At 32.5% G+C, this 20,392-nt stretch overlaps 1 protein-coding gene across 2 annotated transcripts in view; it reads left to right on the top strand.

Annotated features, from left to right (window-relative positions):
• The first annotated feature begins 507 nt into the window (after nt 1-507).
• Nucleotides 508-20,392, top strand: part of LOC113511011 (calbindin-32) — a 125,523-nt gene continuing 105,638 nt past the window's right edge. For both annotated transcript variants that reach the window (XM_026894567.3, XM_052903143.1), the window contains exon 1: nt 508-646. The gene's annotated coding sequence lies outside the window, so the exon portion shown is untranslated. The remainder of the gene's footprint in view (nt 647-20,392) is intronic.

Raw genomic sequence — 20,392 nt, 5'->3', positions numbered from 1 at the left:
AAAGAATAAGTTTATACTTATTATATTTAGCCTTTGCGATTAATCATGCACGATAACTATTTATTTAAAGAACCATCCTTTAGATTGATTAACAGTATCAAGATTTACTTCTTATTGTAACCGACATTAGTTTTTGTGAACCTTCTACTTATTGACCGTATACAAAAAAATATACGATAATATTCAATATGAAGCTATTAGGCTCTTAAGAGGGAGGATTCCACGAAATTTTTCAATAACTCTCTCCCACCAAGAACGTGATATAACCAGGCGAAAATTAATATTAAATCCACCACGAACTTATTGCAGAGTCATTTCAACTTCTGAAACAAGTAGGTTAATCCTCGAATAGAACCACAAAGAGTTTTCCGTTAACCGACCATACAGAGAACGAGTTGCACCACCGTCGCTTGTTGGAGGAGTCGCGCCTTTTCAACTTTCCCGGTTTATACCTCCCAGATCAGCCCCGCCCTCCGTCAGCTACCCCTGATTTTCATTCATTCCATTCGTGGCAGCACACCCGTACCGGGTGGACGTGTTTCTTTGTATACACGCGCGTTGTAACGTCGGTAAATATAAACATTTGACTGTAACTGTTAAAAAAAAGCGTGTTCCGTGACAGGAGATCTCATTGACGACTTGAAAGGTGAGTTATTAATTATTATAAATTTAATTTGAAAAAAGAAAATTCCGACCACGTGTTTAAGGGACGTTGCTTATTGTTTTAATGTCAATATAGGTAAGTGAGAAGTATTTGATATCTTTTGTCTTATTCTGCGATCTGGGCGTCTTTTGTATGTGTTCATTATATTTTATATCACCTGAAAATATTTTATTACGCCAGCTTTCTGGTTGTTTAATAATATTAACACTATTCTCGTTATTACATGTTTTTTTTTTAATAAAATACCATATATTTTACTTGCTGATAACGAAGCTTTCTATAGTAGAAAGTATTTTTAAAATTAGATAAGTATTTTTTAAATTTATCTATTAGAAGTAATGATATCTTTCTTTTCTAAAAAATTGGTTTAGATAAAAATAAGATATATACGTATTTGATTAATATAGCTATTTTTTTTTTAAATGGCATAGACTTAGAACTGAAAATTATTCTTTTATAATAATGTTACCTAAACAAATGTCTCTGGAGAATAGATGAAAGGTTTTAATTAAAAATTAAAAAAAAAACCCAATACAATGTGGTCAAGACAATCTCATTTAATAAATTGACATTGCCACACGGTGTGAATAGCCACTTTATCACGGAGACAAGTAGTTTTTTTTTTTTAATAGGAATTTTAAGTTTTTCTTTTATCTACTGAATTGAGTTTTGTTTTTCCATGATACACACCTGTCTATAAGATTATTCTAAATGTAATAACTAAATAAACTCTCATTCTACTAATATTATAAATTTAAATATTTATAAAGATTTATAATTATTTATCTGTGATGGTGATTTGTTCTGTATTGTGATATGTCTTTAACTCCTTCTCCATTAAAGTTTTACGATTCTAGAATGCACTGCCTGAAGGTATTCGAGAGCTATGTTCAAATATATAATAAATGCTATGTTCAAAGTCCATTCACACCTTGCACCCATTCATCCATGGTCCATGAACCCATTACAACTACAGTAGTAGCTAGTTATCATCTTTTATATTTTATTTACTTATTTATTTATATTTTGTATATTTATCTACTTGTATATAAATGTATATATTATTTGTTATGTAAAGGTATATGTTATTAATTGTACCGACTGAAATTTCTTTACTTGCCCCTGTAATGAAGTATCGCGTTCGTAATTCACTGTTCATCCTAAAGGTTGACTGGTACAGAATGCTAGTAGCATTAAGTCCGCCTTTTGCATCATATTTCTTTTTGATCAATAATTTTATTTAAAAAAATAAATCACAATGATACTATTTATGTCAATAGATTACCACTTTCCTTCTAGAGTGGGCCGTCGTCGTTCGATAATTTTTTTTTTTCAGTATATTTATTGATATTTGGTAAATCTGATAAATCATAATCCTAAACGCATATTGAATTTGATATTTTATTCGAATTTAAGATATTAAAGTCACGTGATATTCAAATTTTAAATGTAGAGATAAGAAACATTCTAATTTATAAGGTTGACAATGACATAGAAATTTTTAACCGCAACTGAGCTTTATTTGTCAACCAGAAGATAATAGTACGGGAAGTTTTTCTCTTATTTTGGGAAGAAAAGAGACCAGAGGGAGACTTTGTACAAAAGTCGATTGCTTGGTTACCTCTGTCCCATTCGTGTATCAACCGTAAAGCAGTTGTGTTTGCATGGCTGTGTTTCGGTTTGAAGGGTGGGATATGGCGTGAATTTACTGGGTACAGAGGAATAACACCTGAGTCCTCAGGAATGGCAACGCATGGGGGGTATCATGGGCGAACAGTATACTCTGTTATGTCCATGGTACTGCTCATGTCTATAGGCGACGGTTACTTTCCATCAGGGGGCCCGTCAGCTTGTTTGCCATTTTAAGTAGTATAAAAAAAAGAAAACTGGGAAATTGGGCTATGGATATATAAAACTTAAAAGCAGAAATCCAATATTATTTTACATTGGCTTTTACTAATTTGATACTAAGAATCCAATGTATGTCTGCAGCCTCGAATTTAAAACTCGAATAGAAGTAAGGTGATGATGTACGTAAGTAAAAGTGAAATATATTCAGTCATTTAATATCAGTCTTTAGTCAAATGAGAGACTAATTATTTCATATATTAATTTGAATAATATCAACAGGAAAAGATACCTTTCTAATAAAATGTTTATACTTATATCACGTAACGAACTTATACTAAAAGAAAATTAAACCCAAAAAATAAATATTTAAGTAAACTTAGATTTAAGCATTTTTGAATAGTAAATTTTTTTATTACTGCCCATTTAGAACGCAATTTCAGCCAAAAAGAAAACATGCCAGTTGTTTTTTTTTATGTTAATTATTTAAAATATTAACTTGTGTGAATTAATAATTTATATACCACTAAACAGTATTAAATCATAAAATTTAAAATATATAGTATATAATTAAGTGTTCTATCATATAATATCTCTTCTATTGCAGTTGTTTTCTTTAATTGTTTTATGTAGTAATATTTTATGTATATATTTATTGTATGTATGTTTATATTATATAAATATTGGTTTATTTTTTTTTCTCTATTCAGATATGCAGTTGTTTTCTTTAATTGTTTTATGTAGTAATATTTTATGTATATATTTATTGTATGTATGTTTATATTATATAAATATTGGTTTATTTTTTTTTCTCTATTCAGATATGCACTACGTATTTCTCGGTTTGCCCAATAGTTGACTGGTAGAGAACACCGTCCGGTGTTAAGTCTGCCAAGGGTACATAGAATTTTACTGTGCATTAAAGTTTAAATAAATAAATAATATATATTCGTTTATTACCTTACAGCATTTTAACGGCTTAACCAATATGAAATTTGATATACCTACACGTATTTTATAGGACGGAGAAGGATATAAGCTACTTTTATCCCGGTCACACAGACGAAGCCGCGGGTAAAAAATAGTATACATATATCGCGTATTTTTCGATGATAGAAGATAGGACAGATTGATATCAATGTTGTCAAAATTTTGACACGTTCGGGATTTGGGAAGACAAAGGATTGATAAGGATGACACGGGTCTCACATTTGGCACACGAGTTCCAGTTACATTCCTATTTACTTAGTTACCTACTCACTCATTTATTGAAGGAAATATAGTTAACTAATTTGCTAATTTGCATGATTTGTTTATTCGTTTTTCTAAATATGGATGTATGTATTTAATTATATTTTTTTTTTAAAGAAACAGAAAACGTTTTTTTTAAAGAAGAAGAAACAGCTGAATTTCTTGTCCGTTTTTCTTGACTGAAATTTCGTACTGAATGGGCGGTAATCTATAATATAAAAATAAGTCGCTGAATGTGTTGCTAAGCACAAAACTCGACAACAGCTGAACCGATTTCGCTAATTCTTTTTTTCGAATATTCCTTGAAGTACGAGGATGGTTTTTACAGAGAGAAAAACTTAAAAAAATTGCCTGAATGAATCTAGAAACAACACTTTTCTATACTCCCGTACAAATAATTTGTAATAATACTTAAAAGTCAATTTGAACTTTAATACCATGTCATAAAGTTCAAGTGTTAGTGGAGGGGTTCCAGGAAGGCAAAAGAATTGAGTGACGTGGCACGACGTGTTTTATAATTTTTATTTTTTAACATAATGTAATTGTTGACTTATTAAATTTCTTTTTTCTTTTTTTATCTATTAAATTAATCTTTATTCTTTTTTTATGTATTAAAAAAAAACTAAAAAAAAATAAAGAATCGACTGTCAAGCTGTACGAAGTTCACGGGGTCAGCTAGTGAAAAAAAAAATACTTTTTAAAAATACTTAAAACTAAGTTTACTTGAATAAAAATATTTCCTCCTTTGTTTTCTTTCTTTCTGTATGAGACGGTGTATGAATGTATAAATTCTGTTTACATTATAAAAGTATTAATTACTAATGTTTCGTCGTTACTTTGTATGGTTTTTTATATATAAAATACGGCCTTTAATTACAATATATTGTACAGGTAAAAAAAATCGATTAAGTATTAATACAAACTATGTTTAGTTTGGGACTAGATGGCGTTGCGTGATAAGTCTAATAGTATTTATTTATATATATTTTTTATTGTTATTTTGAATGTGAAGAAAGCGATAGTGTAATTCAATTTGAGAATATCATATACTATTTGTACTGTCTACCCCACTGGGATATAAAAATTGTAATGTAAAATGAGGAGATACATGTGTATGAGTAAAAGCTTGTTTGCCACATGTCATCGTCATTATTTTCTTGCCTTTATCCAAGTGATTTGAGATCTGTGTAACATGTTTTCACATGTTGGGTATAAAAAAATATAATATTTAATGATTGAATTTGAAAAACAACGGAATCAAATTGTAAATACAATTTACCATATAATTTGCAAACGTTTGTTTTGTGGCAGTTTAATATGAGTTTAACCTATATCTGCGGCCAACTTCTCTCAAATTTCAGTTCCGACATATCTGTTATATAAAGCGTGGTTTAATTGGCATCGTTTGTGATTTAGGGTATTGTACAGTTATGACTATAAAAAATAACAGTACGAAACCTTCAAACTTAGATCTCTAAATTTATTTATTTATTTATTACTTTTAAGGGTAGTTTACAGGTATAGTAACTTAATAATAAAATATATATGACAACAATAAGTTAATTAAAAGCTACATACGTACATGTAGTTAACGAAAATTGAATTAGTTACAATAATTAATAAGTTAGATAATTAATAAATGTGCGAACACAAGCTAAACGTAGTTAAAATCACAGAATGAATAATTTACGTTGAGTTTTCTTATACAACTGCTGTTACTATTGAATATATTCATTTAATTATCTATACTTTATAAATCATTCAACAATGGAAGCTCGTATTATGAAGCAATTTCTTCTGTACTGACTCGCAGTGGAATACAAAAAAGTCTAAAGTGAGTAAAATTTATTAGATATCTAGACTACCTTTTACATGCGACTTCGTCCGCGTGGCCGGAGTATGTTGATCGACCAAGACAAATAATAACCTATGTCTTTCTTCACTAACAATTGTACTTTTGAATGTATATTAAATTTCATGAGGATTGCTTCAAACGTTAAAAATTAGCAGTTAGGAATAGTTTGTGTAGGAAAAAATTGGATTTTGTTATTTTTCCGACTCATTTTTCCAATTTTTAATCATTTATCATCATTTCATAAGAATCTTCGATTGAGTTTTTTGTTTGTTATACTTAGAATGGCAATCAAGTTACCCGGCCCAAATAATGGAAAATGGGGGAAAGGGATTGTTAGTAATGAAGACTGAGAATCCCATTGCTAGCAATATACCCAACCAGGTCGACCTCCTCGCGGTTCTCCCTGGAAACTATCATGGTTAATTCCTGATAAATTCATCATGATGGGCTAACTGACCTGTTTTCATTCTCATCTATCACCCTTCACTAGTGTTCCGCCAGCGTCCCGTTAGCGCAGGCGGGATTACCATACCATTTTCACCTATCAAAAAAAAATGGAAAATGGTAACCGTAACTTATGCACGTGAATAGCACCATGAAAATCACATAGTCCACTGTCATATCCATGGTAACTCTCATGTGTTGTAATTCGTGAGGACTATGGTGTTGTCTCCATACCCTTTAAATTCACTGCCATGTCCCTTCAAACTAAAACACTGCCATGCAAGTCTAACTGATACGCGGTAGAGATACGAAGGGCATAGGTACACAAATTGTATACAGTCTCCCTTTGCTGACTTCAACAAATATTTAAAAGAAAAATCAGTCGAATTGGCGAGTTTTAACAAAGACATTTAGTAATTAATTTTTATGTACATAGATGGAACGTCGTGTTTGAAAAAACATCTAAAAAACGGACGTTAATTTATCAATTAAATGTTCAATTCAAATGATCGATCTGTTGGTAAATTGTATAAAAGTCTCAAATTCTATATTGATAAATGAAAGGTATGTGAGATATGGTAAGTCTGCATTTTTATAGTGAATGAAAATATAAAGGTGCAATTTAACGAATTCAATTATTATTTATTTTATTTATTTATTTATTTATAGGAACACCAACTAACCTTACCAGAGGAAGACTTTGTACAAAAGTCGATTGCTTGCCTACCTCTGTCCCATTCGTGTTTCTACCGTGAAGCAGTTGTGTTTGCATGGCTGTGTTTCGGTTTGAAGGGTGGGATATGGCGTGAATTTGCAGGGTACAGAGGAATAACACCTGAGCCCTCAGGAATGACAACACATGGGAGGTATCATGAGCGAAACAGTATACTCGGTTATGTCTATGGTACTGCTCATGTCTATAGGCGACGGTTACCACTTTCCATCAGGTGGGCCGTACAGCTTGTTTGCCATTCTAAGTTGCATAAAAAAACCAATAACATATTGTATTATAAGATATATAACAAGCATTAAATACAATACAATATTAATATACATACCTTTTAAAGGTATGTACAGTAATTACTTTAACATAATTATATAATATGAAATGATATAAATTATATTACTAATACTTTATCTCCTACGAATACTCAGGCTGTGGAATGAACTCGAAGAGCTTGAGGTATTCTCTAGAGGGCGAATTAAGGTTTCCTCCAGGGTCGGTAACGTGCTTGTAACACCCCTAGTGTTGCAGGCGTCCATAAGCTACACTGACTGTTTACTATCAGACGGGTTGTATTGTTTGCCATCTTCGTAATATAAAAAAAAATCCAGAGGAATCCATGACGATGGGCCAACTGACCTGACTTTATAAATAATAAGTATTTCAACCTCTACTGGTGGGGGAAAGGGATTGTTAATAATGGAGACTGAGAATCCCATTGCTAACAATATATCCAACGAGGTCGACCTCTTCGCGGTTCTCCCTGGAAACTATCATGGTTAACTCCTGATGAATTCATCATGATGGACTAACTGGCACGTTTTCATTCTCATCTATCACCCTTCACTGGTGCTCCGCCAGCGTATTCCGTTAGCTCAGGCGGAGTTATCATACCATTTTCACCCATCAAAAAAAAAACCTCTACTGGTACTAGTGTATACCAATAGCGCAGGTCGGGTTACCATACCATTATCACTCTTTAAACAATATAGGTTGACATTTGACTGTACAGGAAAAGACAAAAATACAATTTCAAAAGTCCGCCATTACTAAACAAAGGTTAGACTGTTTTTGTTAAAGCCTTTTGTTAATAAGGTTCAAACTTAAGCTGACCCTTTTAGAACGTAGGCAAAAGATAACAACAAAATGGCGTCATTTATTTTTTCTACTTTTTACCTTGCAATTTCGCTTGCACAATTATTTTTAATTCTGCCCCAAGGAATGAAATATTTCTGGTATAAAAAGTAGCTGTCACTCTCCGGAACTCCATTTTATCGCTGTACAAAAAACCACATAAATTTGCTGCCCCGTTTCTCTCTAAAAGAAGGACAAATATATACATAAAAACCACATTGATGTACGTAAATACATAATTTATTTGAAACCAGGAAAGTACTGGGTTGAACAAGTAAAATTTGTTACTGTCTGGTATTTATTTCTTTATGAAATTCTTTACGCAATTTATGCTCAGAATAAAATTTATGGTTTTTTTTTTCATAGTCAGCTTTACATAGTAATTCAGTTGTACATAGATTTTTTTATCAACGGACTTCACTCGTAGTCTTACAAGCTTTTCTCGAAATAAATGTGAGTAAGATGAATGAAAATCTGAATTCCATAAAAATAAATGGACACCAAGACAGTGATGTGGGGCGAAGGTCCGGCAAAAATGGCGACTGAAAATGGTCACATTACGAAAGTATATTCTAAGATTTATAACTTAGGAAATAAAATGTTATTTCTTTGCGTGAGCCTAAAGTCTCTAATATTACGTGACTGAAAAAAGATATTTTTTTTTTTTTTATAGAACTTAGAATGGCAAACAAGCTGACGGCCCACCTGATGGAAAGTGGTAACCGTCGCCTATAGACTTGAGCAGTACCATGGACATAACAGAGTATACTGTTTCGCCCATGATACCCCCCATGCGTTGCCATTCCTGAGGACTCAGGTGTTATTCCTCTGTACCCAGTAAATTCACGCCATATCCCACCCTTCAAACCTAAACACAGCCATGCAAACACAACTGCTTTACGGTTGAAACACGAATGGGACAGAGGTGCCCAAGCAGTCGACTTTTGTACAAAGTCTCCCTCTGGAGATATAATAAATATTGTCAATATTGTTGTTATTGTATTTTAAGATTGCCATATTTATTTTATAAATACTATGGTCGTATAGCAAAACAAACATTTATACACAATAGGAGCCACAGACAGCCCTCTATGTCGAGGCTGTTTCGACGCCGAAGAAACGGCTGCTCATGTAATCCTGGAATGTGAGGCTGTGGCCCATCAACGTTTAGAAATCCTCGGAACGATGGGGTCGCTCCGTGAGGCCTGTGAAGAACCCAGGAAGCTTCTGCGCTTCTGGGCGGAGCTAGGTTGGCTGTACTAGCCACGACTCATACGCACAACGGCCCAAATGAGAGGCTAAGCGCGGAAAACAGAGTCTTTCTCACATTCACATTCACATTAGTCTGTAGCAATAATTGTAGTATTATTACACACATATGTATCTATATCATTTTTTAAACTTATGTTATACTAGCGGCCCGTCCTGGCGTCGCACGGGAGGTCATTTTTAACATTTCCCTTCACTGCTCTGTTCCTATTGATCGTAGCGTGATGAAAAGTATACTATAACCTGCCCAGGACTATGAAGAATAATTGTACCAAGTTTCATTAAAATCCGTCTAGTTGTTTTTGTTTCTATAACGAACATACAGACAGACTGACGGATAAAAATTGTACTGATTGCATTTTTGGCGTCAGTATCGATCACTAATCATCTCCTGATAGTTATTTTGGAAATATATTTCATGTACAGAATTGACCTCTCTACAGATTTATAATAAGTATAGATAAGTTATTAAGGAGGGAGACTGTAAAAAAGTCGATTGCTCTGTCCCATTCGTGTTTTAACCGTAAAGCAGTTGTGTTTGCATGGCTGTGTTTCGGTTTGAAGGGTGGGATATGGCGTGAATTTACTGGGTACAGAGGAATAACACCTGAGTCCTCAGGAATGGCAACGCATGGGGGTATTATGGGTGAAACAGTATACTCTGTTGTGTCCATGGTACTGCTCATGTCTATAGGCGACGGTTACCACATTCCATCAGGTGGGCCGTCAGCTTGTTTGTCATTCTAAGTTGTATAAAAAAAAATTAACATAAGTTTTTTAATATATACCAATATTACAAATGTGCAAACTAGTTTGTTTGTTTGTTACCAGTTAGTGCCTTCGCGGTTTAACCAATTACTATGAAATATAGTATACATATACTAATTATCTATATGGAGATGGGCATATGTTAATAATTATCCCGGTCAGTGAACATACCCCGGTCACGCAGACCAAGTCGCGTGTAAAAGCTAGTTTATTAAATCCACCAAGCCATTCAAACAATATGTTGCGCTCAATGATCTGGCCATAAAAGGTGAAATGGAAATAATTAGCTTCGTAAAAGATTAGTAGTGAAATTGTACCTTTCCCCAAACTTACACTAAATTGGAATCGGTTTACGCAGTTGTGCTCCTGAAGGCCTAACTTCAAATCTGGTGTATATTTTATCTTGATACGCACTCTAAAATTGGTTTTCCTATTACTAAAATCCACGCGTACGAAATTGTAAGAAAAAAATAGTACGCTACTACTATGGTATGATAACGATTTCAAAATTACCCTGCACCCTTGTGTGTGTGTGTTAGTTTTTGAACACACACGTATATACACACACACACACACGCACACGCACACGACCACGCCCACGAACACGTACACGCACACACAGAGACAAACACACACAAATAAAACTTTTTGCATAAATCTACTACATACATTCTAAATTTGAAATGCATTAATTTGTAAGCGTTATTTAATTAAGTATATGCTAGTAACTATTGGTGTCATAAATTTGGTTTCACAAAACAAGAGAGCACTGATACAACATAGAACAGGTAAAACCTAGTTTAAGTATACAGGTTCCTCACTTTTGGTTACCCTTTCGTCTTATCAATAAGACAAATTTACAGGGTACAGAGGAATAACACCTGAGTCCTCAGGAATGGCAACGCATGGGGGGTATCATGGGCGAAACAGTATACTCTGTTATGTCCATGGTACTGCTCATGTCTATAGGCGACGGTTACCACTTTCCATCAGGTGGGCCGTCAGCTTGTTTGCCATTCTAAGTTTTATAAAAAAAAAAAAAACATTTTATTTATTATACTCTTTAGCATATTGTATTTATATATTGGTTACGAGTAACATTATTATTATTACATCTTCTTCCCATAGAGTATAAAAAAGTAAAATAAAAACCCTTTTAAAATAAGTAACCACACAAGTCTCTTCAACGAAGTCGCGAGAATAGACCGGTAGGTACTTTAATACCACACAATACTCCTAAATGTTCCCAACAACGTAGCATGTCGCTAAAGTTTATAGCCGCATCTACGTATAGGAATATGTCGCAGCAAAGTTAGGATACGAGAGATTTAATGAAGTATCCGGGAAACCATCCATAAAATAAATAAATATCACTGCCCTTATTGCACAGCGCCACCTAGGTCCAAACTGAACAGAGCTTGTACTATAAATATTAGATAACTAATAAACATTCTTAAATATTGTTCGAACTGTAAGGAAGCACAGAAGATGGCGGATAAACCAATATATAATATTAAATTTTCTGTTTTGAAAAATCTAGTGAAATGATCATTAGATTATAATTAGATCATCATTTTACTGAACTAAGTCTAGTAAAATTGGAAAAGAAAAACTTAAATGAATTCTTATTGGTAACAAATGAAAATTTCAATAAACGTAGACTATCATTAGAAGAACATATATATATATACGTATAAAAATATTTGTCACCTACAACATTAATTAATTAATTAATTATCAGATAACAGAATTTATTAAATTATTTAAAGACGTTTTAATAGGACAATTGATTTTTTATTTTATATTATTTTATTTAACAAAAAACACAAAGTTACAAAAACAAGATACAATGGGCCCCACACTAGGTGAACCTGTATCGTGGGCACCCGACAAAGTTTAACAAATCACAAATGTGTTGTAATAAAAAGTACATAGTGGGCGGGTATTAATATAAAAAGGAATATAAAATTGAAACAATGAAAAAAGTAATAAAATCAACAATATTGAATGAACTTATAGAATGAACTTAAAGATTTATAATGAAAGAACATATATGTTTAACTTACCTTAGCTTACTGAATCTACCTTCTTTATTTTTGCTAGATAAATTTTAGTCAAACGACGTACCCATCACTTAACATATAATGCACCTAGTATTTTGTAATTTTTTTATTATTAAAACAATAAATTAGGATATTGGAAATCTTTCGTGAATTCATGAGTACACTAGGTGTTTGATGAAATCCCCAACATTCTCATTTTCCCGCGACGTACACATACGAGTAGGTATACTTGTATGTTACCTTTATTCCAAGTCTGTTCTACACCGCCGCCCTTTAGGGAGGGCCCTGTACAAATAAGTACAATGCAATAAATAACAATAGTATCCTCATAGAAAGAAAGGTTTTAAGTTTTGAACAGTTTACCAGTTTCTCGAAGTTTCACTTGAGGCAATTTATAAGAGAGTTCTAAGGAAAGATACTACCATGGGGCAGTGGTGAGGATGCTGCTTTACGTAATGAAGTTTCAGGTTCAATTCCCGGTCGGGTTCATTTAGAAAACTAACTTCACTGAATTAGTTCCGATCTGAGTGTATCCCCAAATGTTTATCGCCTAGGTTCTGATAACAGGGTAGACTGAGGACTAGTATTGTGTAAAAATAAGAGATTGTTATTTTCTGTATACTTTTTTTTGTATATATTACGCGATTACCCTTACATCACAATTCTGAGTTAATTTTGACTTTTATTTTACAATCAATAGAGTTTACTTTCGCGTTGATCCATTTTTTTATTTTTATACAACTGATTATAAAATGTTTTATACTTTTGTTTTGTATTTTGCATTTATTCTATTACAATGTTAATATAAATGTAATTTACGTAAATGTAAAGTATAATTTCATGAAAGTTTAATTAAAATAAATAATCCTATAGTTAAAACAGTATATATATATACTGCATACCTGACGACTTGGGAATTTTTAATAAAATAAAATGGTTTTATTGCTTGGTTTTTTATTAATTAATGTTTGTATAATGTAATGTATTCTAAAAATTTAATTTAATTAAATTATTATCATAATGAAGGTAAACTATGGATTTATACCTGAAGTAAAAAGATTGGTTGACTGGTAGAAAACACTATCCGGTTTTTTTTAATGGGTAATAATGGCATGGCAACCCCGTCTGCGCTATCGGTATACGCGGGTGAGGCACCAGTGAGGGATGATAAATATGAGAATGTAAGCAGGTCAGTTACCCCATCGAGACGTATTCGATAAGAATCAACCATGATGGTTTCCAGGGGGAACCGCGTGGAGGTCGACCCGATGGGGTATATTGCTAGCAATAGAACTGTTATATCCCCATTACTTACAATCCCTTCCCCCCACTATCCGGTGTTAAGTCCGCCAAATAAATGTACATAGAATTTTACTGTGCATTAAAGTTTAAATAAACAAATAAATTAATTAATTATTATATAGCAGTTAAATAAATAGAAAATATAATAATACAAACAAATATATTTGCCGCATAAATGTGATAAGAGTAGCACGGTTACTAAATTATTTAACGGATAAATCCGGCCGGAGCGGTTAAAAGGTTAACGCGACGTTGTAATTTTCAAAGATATGTTTTTTTATTTCTAAAATCTCACAGTGTTTTTATTTTAACATACTATTTTTTTCGAAAATGCGACACGTCTAGTTGTGAATCTATGAGATTCTAAGTTTATTTGCAACCGTCGTCGCTCAAGTTTGCTATGCTAATGAGATCTTTTGTTGGAAGTTTATACATGAACGGACGTTGAGTCGTCGACTGGCGCCCTTCTGAGGGCGTCACCGCTGCGCATTGTTAAAACTTCTCTTTTATCAATCACGGTTGAAATTTTAAATTGCTTTATGACAAATATTTGTTTTTCATAGATTCATCATCATCATCTTCATCATGATTTCAGCAGTTACTTGTTCATTGCTGAACATAAATCTCCCTCATAGACTGCCATAGGGAACGGTCCTGAGCCACCTCCATCGATTGACTCCTTGCAATGCATTTGATATCTGCGCTCCGTCTAGTTGGAGGTCGTCCTACGCTGAGTTTGTCTGTTCTCAGGCTTCAGATATTATTCTGCAAAAAAACATGTATTTTGATTATAATAAAAACCACGAACTTAACTGTCGAGGGATGGGCAGCAGCATCCCTCTTTAAACATCATCAAAAACTAACAGCTGTTGTTTTTTTTTAATGAATGATAACAGAATGGTAACTCCGCCTGCGCTAACGGTATACGCTAAGGGGGCACCAATGAGGGATAATAGGTGAGAATGAAAAACAGGTCAGTTACCGTGATGAGTATATCTAGGATTCGGCACGTTGGTTTTCAGGGGGGACCACGTGGAGGCCGACCTGATGGCTTATATTGCTAGCAATGAGACTAGTAGTCAACATTACTAACAATCCCCCCCCCCCCCCCCAACTAACTGCGAATGTGAACCCGTCAGCCAAGCATGGCAACTACTGGCAAAACCCTTCAATAGGGGGAGGCCTATATTCAGCAGTGAAGTAAAGGCTGATTTATTATATATTTAATGAATTATGACCAACCAAAAAAATGTAATGACGTCATCATGGAAACCAGTGAAGCCAGTTGGGCCTTAGTGAAAGGGAAATAAGTGGCCACTATTTACATAGCCAAGTCCACAACGTTTAAGGAACTGTAATTATAATTTTCACACGCCACACTTCGCGTGTTAAATACAAACCTTGACCGAAGCGACGCATTAATAATTTCTTTAAATGATAACCACGGTGCTATGAAGTGAAGTAGATCATACGCATTTAGATGGAGCGGCAAGCGTCGAAAAATGCCATAAAATAATTTTCATTTATTTATATTTTATTGTACAGAGTAATAGTACATAAAAAATATGACAAGTCCGCCATTGTATTAATTCTTTTCTTAAGAACTCTGTATCCTATAAATTAAGATTTTACTGTACAATAAAGTGTTACAAACAATTAAACAAACAGTGGTAAACAAATGTACAAAGGCGAGCCTAACTCTAAAAGTTCTCATCCAGCAAACCTAAATTGGTAAGGAACATCAATGTCAGCGGATAGAGTACAATATTGTCAAACAAAATACAATTTTCAAACAAAAAGAACTAGACAAATTTAAGCTTATATGTAAGTAATTTTTTTTTTATACAACTTAGAATGGCAAACAAGCTGACGGCCCACCTGATGGAAAGTGGTAACCGTCGCCTATAGACATGAACAGGATCATGGACATAACAGAGTTTACTGTTTCGCCTATGATACCCCCATGCGTTGCCATTCCTGAGGACTCAGATGTTATTCCTCTGTACCGTGTAAATTCACGCCATATCCCACCCTTCAAACCGAAACACAGCCATGCAAATACAACTGCTTCACGGTAGAAACACGAATGGGACAGAGGAACCCAAGCAATCGACTTTTATACAAAGTCTCCCTCTGGTTATATCATTGAAGGTATGCTTATGGCGTAGGTATAGAGCTAAATAATTCAAATTTTGTATTTTAGATACAATAGTTTGATATTATTTTTTTTAGTTTTTTGTCGTAATCAAAATTATTAAGTGTTTTTTCTTTAAGATAATCTTCTAACAAAATTAATTTACGTCTATTTTATAATTACAAAGAAAAATATAAAACCGCCATGATACTGAAACTACAAAAACTGTTTTTTTATTTAATATTCCATTTAAGTCGATGATACAATATTGTATATTTATTAATAAAAAGTATATTCTATACATTGTAAAAGTCACTATTTATAAAATTTCCATAATTTTAAAAGCGTATCGTTTAAAAAAAAACTAGGCAGTTTTTGTTGAAAAAATTGTCTATCTAGATATTACGTTGCGTGGGCAAGTACTGATAAACGGCTAACATGCAATCGATATTCAATACATTATTTGTTGGACAGCAACTTGTACATCTACAGCGTATAACGGAACGGCAATATGACAATTTGACAAGCTAAAAACAGTGTAAGAGTTACCGGTCCCACTAACTAGCAATGTACCCTATTAAATTTTTTTTTATTCTGTGATAATGGAATGGTAACCCCACCTGCGCTATCGGTATACGCTGGAGGGACACCAGTGAAGGATGATAGGTACCCTCTCGGGCTAACTTACTTAATTAACCTATTTAAGATTCTCCCTGGAAATCATCGTGGTTAATTCTTGGTGAAATTGTCACGATGAGGCAACTGATCTACTTTTATTCTTATCTATCACCCCTCATTAGTGCCTCGCAAAGCGTACAGCGATAGTGCAGACGTGGTTACAGTGCCATTATTATCCATTCCTTTCATCCAAAACAATGTTTGGTATCCGTAAAAGTCAACAATTTTAACTAAAATATATATAAGTAATGACAAAAAGTTTTTTTTAAATTATGTTTTTTATTATAGTAATTTCGAGGAAAATTTAAAAAAATGGTGTTCAAAACATTGACAGAGTCGAAAAAAGTTTGATCAAAGTACATAATAGCTAAGAAATAAGAAAAAAAATTGGTGTAAAATAATTTTAAAAAAGATGCGAGATTGTTTCGAGATTTATGAAAAAAAAAACATTTGGTGTATTTTTTTTTTATTTATTTGTAACGACATAAATGTAATTTGGTATATGGGTATATTTCTAGCAATGGAACTGGTAGTTTCCATTACGAACAATCTTTCATCCCCTGCCGAGTATATTAGAATCCAGAATGAGCAGGTAGCAAGTTGTCAGCTGTCATTTGGATCAAAATAATTAGTTGTCGGTGTTCTCTATCACCAGGGTGACAGTCGGAGTTTTTAAATCTTGTACAATTTTTCATTGTATCAGCTAGCTTCGGACTCACCATTGGCATGATAGTAACATATAATTAGGAGTTATTTTTACTAGACAGAGATACGTCGACCGAATAGGCGACGTGCTGAAGAAGGGCCAAATTAAAAGTACCCGTAACCGGTGAGCGTGTATGAAAAGATTGAGGAATGTGGAGGAAACGAAAGAGGTTTGTTTGAATCGAAGTATTTAGAGTTCTATTTATTTATTTGTTACAATTTACACTAACAGTTTGCAAACAGGAATGGGCACTCCGTTAAAAAGAAGACAATACAAAAAAATATCAATACGCAGTTTGGCAACCTTACATTGTAAACATCATTTAGCAGTAAGTTAGAAGTAAATGTTATAATGCTTTTATAGATTACATTACTGATTACAGTTATGATCCAAACTTAATAAAACTTTGATAAAGATAAATAGTCATCATTAGTAAAAAATAATGTCTCATATTAATTTATTTTGTTTCACTATATAATTTTAAATGTTATGTTTTATATACTGTTAAATAATGCATGTACTTTATTTATAATTGTTCCATATATTGTATGCTTATATAGCAGGACATGGAGATACTTTGACCTATGATCATATGTATGTATTTGTAAAACTTATTTCATTTCAAAATTATATAATAACTTCTTAAAACTAATGGTGCTCTGATGAAAGATATCGAATTTTTCCCCTAATTTTGTTGAACCATTGACACATCCGATGAATAGAATTATTTTGTGACTTCATTATTGTTATTTCTTCTTATCCTAATAGGAGATAGGCGTGATCAATATATACATTTGAGTTACTTTTTTTTTCGTTAATCGATACATACCGGTCTTGCGGACGCAGTCACAGACAAAGTTTAGTGAACAATAAATGAAATGAAATGAAATGAAATGAAATGAAATGAAATGAAATGAAATGAAATGAAATGAAATGAAATGAAATGAAATGAAATTTATTGCGATGAATGTGGTAAGTTTAGATAACATTATACATTTTGTGTAACCATGACATTCAGCCAGCTTGGCATGCAACATTTTATATGTATTATTAATAATCAACTATTAATTAGAAGTCATATTACTAAAGCCACATTGAAGTTCAAATTATTATTGTAAAATTATACATGCATGTCATTATTTTTCAGTAGGTTACGTCCGTCATACATTTACAAATATGTGTTGCATACAATATTCTACATTCTAGATTCAATTATATAATGTCGTCCATTTTACTTGCAAAATAATCTTTCAGTGTATAAAAACATTTTGTTATTAACCATTTACATAAAATGACTTTAAACCTTTTTAAACACAGATCAGTAAGTGAATTTGGTAATTTATTGTAAATTCTTATACACGATGAGTAACTGTTACTATGATATAGACGTGTTTTTATGTTTGGTAGCTTAAGCCTTCCAGGATGTCTAATAGTAAATTTATAGTAGTCATCTTTTTTTACAAATAAATAAGAATGTTTTTTCACAAAGAGGCAACACTCCAATATGTATATTGATGGAACCGTGAGTACTTTCAGCTGCTTAAATAGTGGCGTACAAGGTGTCATAGGTCGCTTATTACAGATGGCACGGATACATTGTTTCTGAGTTATAAACGCTCTGTTAATATTTACCGAATTTCCCCATAATAGTATACCATATTTAAGGTTTGATGCCACATGTCCATGATATGCCATGACTGCTGCTTTTTGATCTACTAATTTGGTTAATTTCCAGAGAGCATAGACAAATCTGTTTAATTTATTACATATTTTTATTACGTGGTTTTTCCACGAGCATTGGTTATCAATAGTAATACCAAGAAATGAAATTTCTTTTATTTCATTTATTAATTTTTCACGAATTGTAATTATTAATTGATCACTTTTTGGTCTTTTATTATAAAATCTCATATATTTCGTTTTTTCAATATTAATTTCTAAGCAATTTGAGTCGAGCCATTCCACAACATTAGCAATAGTATCACAGATATCAGTATTGAAATCTGTTTGTGGAGTTTGTGATATTACTACTGAAAAATCGTCCGCAAATAAGGTGCATTGGTGTTTAGTTACATTTGGTAGGTCATTTATATATATTATAAATAACAGGGGTCCTAAAATTGTTCCTTGGGGAACTCCCACATCATTAACAGAGGTTTTGGATTTATAATGTATTTCTTCAGCATGATCATTAATTCCACTAATTTCGACATATTGACGGCGATTTTCTAGGTAACTAGTTAGCCATTGTAATACAAGTCCTCGTAGACCATATTTTTCACATTTTTTGAGAAGAATGTCATGGGATACACAATCAAATGCTTTGCTCATATCAAAGAAAACTGCAACTGTGTCAATGTTCTTGTCAATATTTTCAGTTATTGTCTTTATAAGCTTAAATGCAGCTAAAGAAGTAGATTTTCCTTTACGAAAACCATGTTGGTCATCTTTTAAAATTTTGAATTTGTCTAGAAAAGCAACGATTCTTGTATATATTGCCTTTTCAAACACCTTTGCTATTATTGGTATCAAGGAAATAGGTCTGTAATTATCTACTAACTGTTTGTCATATTTCTTATAAATTGGTTTTATTACTGAAATTTTAAGTAAATCTGGAAATGTCCCTTCTATGAAAGATAAGTTTATTAAATAACTTAAAATTGGAGATATTATATGTGCACAGGTTTTTAATAACTTTGTTGGAAACTCATCATATCCAACGGATTCTGTATTATTTAAAGATATGATGATTTTATATACTCGTATTTCATCGCATGTTGTTGGTGATAGAAACATACTGTTTTTCTGATAATTTATTTGAGTAAGTTTAGTCGGTTTTATTTTGTCATTATGAATTTTTTTTACTATATTTATATAAAAGTCATTAAAAATGTTACATATGTCATTACAATTGGTTATAATCTTATTGTCATGATATAGTCGATGTATATATTTATCTCGCCTATAAAGTTGATCTTGTTTGTTTATAAGGTTCCAAGTGGCCTTATTTATATTCTTTGCTTTAGTTAGATATTTTTTATTATTTAGTTTTTGTGCTACATATATACATTGCTTTAAAGATTCAGCATATTTACGATACTGGGTCCTACTTTCTTGATTTTTCTTCTTGTAATATTTGAACCGCAATTTTCTTTTTGTGACACATGATTTTCTTAATCCCTTCGTAATCCATTCAGAATTCTTAGATTTGCTTGTTATTTTTATTTTACACATAGGAAAGCATAATTTATAAAAAAGAATAAGATTTTCGTAAAAAAAATTAAATGCGTCATTTAATTTAGTTGCTTCAAAAACCTCCATCCAAGAGAAACCACTCAAACATTGCACAAATTTATTCATATTGTCTTCGTTATGGTCACGCTTAAATTTAAACCACATCTTCTTCGGCTTTTGTTCTTTTAGAATTGGAACATGGATCGTTTGGCATGTCTCATGATCTGATAATCCTACCTTGTGTGTATGTCCTATAACATTGAAAACATTACTAATGATTTGATCGAGACAAGCATGTTGTCTTGTTGGTTCATTGAT

The sequence above is a fragment of the Galleria mellonella genome, unplaced genomic scaffold (assembly GCF_026898425.1).
Source record: "Galleria mellonella isolate WM207_F2 unplaced genomic scaffold, CSIRO_AGI_GalMel_v1 utg133, whole genome shotgun sequence".
In the NCBI taxonomy this organism is placed as follows: domain Eukaryota; kingdom Metazoa; phylum Arthropoda; class Insecta; order Lepidoptera; family Pyralidae; genus Galleria; species Galleria mellonella.
This window is presented reverse-complemented; position numbering and strand designations above follow the sequence as displayed.